General features: G+C 43.6%; 1 protein-coding gene across 9 annotated transcripts in view; it reads left to right on the top strand.

Moving 5' to 3' along the window:
• The window catches only part of TLK2 (tousled like kinase 2), a 148,048-nt gene that overhangs the window by 14,185 nt on the left and 129,356 nt on the right, over positions 1-4,507 (top strand). The window lies entirely within an intron of this gene.

Here is a 4,507-nt window from a genome sequence, read left to right as displayed (position 1 = left end):
TTTTGTATTTTTAGTAGAGACGGGGTTTCACCGTGTTGACCAGGATGGTCTTGATCTCTTGACCTCGTGATCCACCCGCCTCGGCCTCCCAAAGTGCTGGGATTACAGGCTTGAGCCACCGCGCCCGGCCCAGGATAGCCTTTTATGTTAGTCAAATGATAGGATACTTTTAGAATATCACGGCCGGGCGTGGTGGCTCACGCCTGTAATCCAAGCACTTTGGAGGACGAGGTGGGCAGATCACCTGAGGTCGGGAGTTCAAAACCAGCCTGACCAACATGGTGAAACCCCGTCTTAAAAAAAAAAAAAGAAAAAGAAAAAAAAATAGAATATCACACATTTGCTAATGTGCTATCCAGATTTGCTATACTAGAATTTTACTGTATTTTATTTTGTTTTGTTTTTGAGGCAGGTTCTCACTCTCTTGCCCAGGCTGGAGTGCAGTGGTGCGATCTCAGCTCACTGTAACCTCCGCCTCCTGGGTTCAAGTGATTCTTCTCTCTCAGCCTCTTAAGTAGCTGGGACTACAGGTGGGTGCCATCATTCGCAGCTAATTTTTGTATTTTTAGTAGAGGTGGGGTTTCACCATGCTGGCCAGACTGGTCTCGGACTCCTGACCTCAAGTGATCCACCCACTTTGGCCTCACAAAATGCTGGGATTACAGGCATGAGCCACTGTACATGGCTAGAATTTTAGTTTGAAATTGATAATTGAATTTTATTTTTTTAAAAATTTTCTTCAAGGGGAATTTTATTGATGGCTCTAGTTTATTCCCTCCCAAAAGATCAACTGCATGCAACCAGGTTAAGGGAACACAACCTCATAATTTTCTTGTCATCATAATAAAAGATCATGCTTATTACTGGATCACCTGTCCTCTTCTCTTGTTATCTCCTCCCAAGTCAGCTGCTTGAGACCCTTAACAGCTAGCATTCTCTGAGATCTGCAGCTGGGCTCAACACACTCAAGCCTCAGCCCAATCTTCTTTGTAGTTTTAACCTTTTCTAGAAAATCGGCTTAGTCCGCTCACCATAGCCACTCTGCTCCCTGTCATAACACTGCTTTCCCTGGGTATACAGAGAATCCTTGCCCTTCTGGCACTGTTTCACTTTGTGGGGTTGGTGTTTAACAACTGGACTAACTATAGAAAGTCCAGTGGGTTTTATGAATGTTCACCATGTTTGTTGGGGTGCTGTTGGCACAGAAATAAATGAATTCTATTTTAAATTTTATGTTAACTTGAGTATAGGCCAGCACTTTGGGAGGCCGAGGCAGGTGGATTGTTTGAGCTTAGGAGTTGTAGACCAGCCTGGGCAATGTGGCAAGACCTCCCCATCTACTAAAGTTGCAAAGAAATAGCTGGACGTGGTGGTGCACACTTGCGGTCCCAGCTACTGAAGAGGCTGAGGGGAAGGATCGCTTGAGCCCAGGGAACAGAGGTAGCAGTGAGCCGAGTTCACCATCGCACTCCAGCCTAGGTGACTGAACGAGACTCTGTCTCAAAAAAAAAAGAGTATAGCCTTAAATAGTATTAGATCAGTCCTGTGAAGACAGATAATGTTGCCTACGTAAAGATAATAAGGTGCTGGTTTCTAACTGTAATGGATGTGAGCTGTATGACTGATAGATAACTTTGCTTCTACAAAGGGTGTATATGTGATTTTTATTACATAAACTGCTGCCAGAGTTGATGATCACTTAGTTCCTGTTTTACCTGACTGTAGAGGACTACTAAGGATCAATTGTGGAATTAAAATATAATCCGAAGGTCCAGCTGATCTCAGGATCCTCCAATTCAGGGTATCTCCTGTTGTTAACTTCAGCAGCCAGACTTAATGTTCAAATTTAGCAGTAGTTACTAGCATCAAGCGAATGTATCCATTCTCCCATTATGTTAACAGTTGACCAGATAGAACAAAACACAAAATATTCACTCATTTTCTTTTGAAAAGCTATTTGACCGGCTTGTGTCTGGATAAGATGAAGGAAAAGAGACATAATACATAATATCTGTATCAAAAAAACATTTTTTTTCTGAGATGGAATCTTGCTCCCTTACCCAGGCTAGAGTGCAGTGGCTTGATCTCAGCTCATTGCAAACTCTGCCTCCCAGCTTCAAGCGGTTCTCGTGCCTCAGCCTCTCCAGTAGCTGGGACTATAGGTGTGCACCACCATGCCCAGCTATTTTTTTGTATTTTAGTAGAGATGGGGTTTATATCCTTGGCAAGGATGGTCTCAAACTTCTGACCTCAGGTGATTCACCTTCCTCTGCCTCCCAAAGTGCCGTGATTACAGGTGTAAACCACCGTACCCGGCTTATTTTTTGTATTTTTAGTAGAAACAGTGTTTCACCGTGTTGGCCAGGCTGGTCTCAAAGTCCTGTCCTCAGGTGATCTGCCTGCCTTGGCCTCCCACAGCGCTGGGATTACACAAATGAGCCACTGTGCCTGGCCTGTGTCAAAATCTTAGTGCCCAAATTTTGCAGCAGTTGAGTTCAACCAACTTTTATCATGTGTATACTGTATTTAAGTTGTTAGGGGAATTTAAAAAAAAAAACAACCATGCTCGGTGGCTCATGCCTGTAATCCTAGCACTTTGGGAGGTGGAGGCAAGTGGATCACAAGGTCAGGAGATCAAGACCATCCTGGCTAACACAGTGAAACCCCATTTCTTCTAAAAATATAAAAAACTAGCCAGACATGGTGTGGCGTAGGTCTGTAGTCCCAGCTACTTGGGAGGCTGAGACAGGAGAATCACTTGAATCCAGGAGGCAGAGGTTGCAGTGAGCTGAGATTGAGCCACTGCACTCCAGCCTGGGCGACAGAGTGAGACTCCATCTTAAAAAAAACCAAAAAACAAAAAACAGATGTACTATGTCCTTTCTTTTTTTGAGACAAGGTCTTTGCTACCTGGGCTGGAGTGCAGTGGCACGATCACGGCTCACTGAAGTCTTGACCTCCCAGGTTCAGATGATCCTCCTACTTCAGCCTCCCATAGATGGGACTACAGATGCACAGCACCACCACCCCCACCTAATTTTTTTTTTTTTTCTTTTTGAGACAAAGTCTTGACTTTGTCTCGCAGGCTGGAGTGCAGTGGTGCAATGCTGGCTTACTGTAACCTCCACCTCCCAGGTTCAAGCGATTCTCGTGCCTCAGCCTCCCAAGTAGCTGGGGCTACAGGCATGCGTCACTGTATTTGGCTGATTTTTGTGTTTTCCGCAGAGATAGGGTTTCACTATGTTGGCCAGGCTGATCTCGAACTCCTGACCTTAAGGGATCTGCCCGCCTTGGCCTCCCAAAGTGCTGGGATTACAGGTGTGAGCCACTGTGCCCAGCCAGTATTTTTGATAGAGAAGGGGTTTTACCAAGTTGCCCAGGCTGGTCTTTAACTCCTCGGCTCAAGTGATCCTCCCTCCTCGGCCTCCCAAAGTGCTGGAATTACAGGTGTGAGCCACCATGCTTGACTCACAAAATTTTTTTATAGACACAGGATCTCACTGTGTTGACCAAATTAGTCTTCAACTCTTGGGATCAAGTGATCCTTCTGCCTTGGTTTCCCAGTGTGCTGGGATTACAGGTGCACCACCTTGCCCTGCCATTTTTGTATTTTTAGTAGAAACGGGGTTTCGCCATGTTGGTTAGGTGGTCTTCCCTAGAGACAAAAGTTTCTTTTATTTGAGAGATATATCTGCAAATACATATGTATATTAAATCCTTCCATTTTTAAAAAATGCAACTATATTATATACACTATTGTGCATTTTGCTACTTGTGCTTAAGATATTTCAGGAATTGCTTTATCTTCATACATATAGAGCTTCTTTGTTCTTTTTTTCAAGGCTGCTTTGTATTTCATTGTATGGCTGAACTGCTTCCTGTTGATGAACACTTAGATGGACAGCAGTGTTTCGTTCATATAAATAGTGCTGTAGCAAATAATCTTGTACAACAATGTCATTTAACATACATTCAGATATGTTTACAGGATAAATCCCTACAAATGGAATTGCTGTTTTCAAGGATATATGCATTTGTGATTTTAGTAGATATAGCCCCATTCTTCTCCATGGAGAGGAGGAATTTGTCTCCCATTGTCAAGTATGGCAAGGGGTGGACAGTCATCAGCGTTCTTGAACTCTGTAAAATGATAGGTAAATATTCGTATGTATACATATATAGATGTATATTTTTCTTTGGAAAGAGTCCATGGTTGTATTACATTCTTAAAAAGTTATTTGGCCGGGCGTGGTGGCTCACTCCTATAATCCCAGCACTTTGGGCGGCTGAGGCAGGAGGATCATTGAGCCCAGGAGTTTGAGACCAGCCTGGGCAACGTGCTGAAACCCCATCTCTACAAAAAATACAAACAATTAGCTGCATATGGTGGCGTGTGCCTATAGTCCCATCTGTCTGAGAGGCTGAAGTGAGAGGATCACCTCAGCCTTGGAAGTTGAGGTCAAGGCTGCAGTGAGTTGTAAATTTTTTTTTTTTTTTTTTTTTTTTT

Source organism: Cebus imitator, unplaced genomic scaffold, assembly GCF_001604975.1.
Source record: "Cebus imitator isolate Cc_AM_T3 unplaced genomic scaffold, Cebus_imitator-1.0 Scaffold217, whole genome shotgun sequence".
NCBI lineage: Eukaryota > Metazoa > Chordata > Mammalia > Primates > Cebidae > Cebus > Cebus imitator.
Note: the sequence above shows the minus strand (reverse complement) of the source record. Positions and strands in the feature narration are given on the sequence as shown.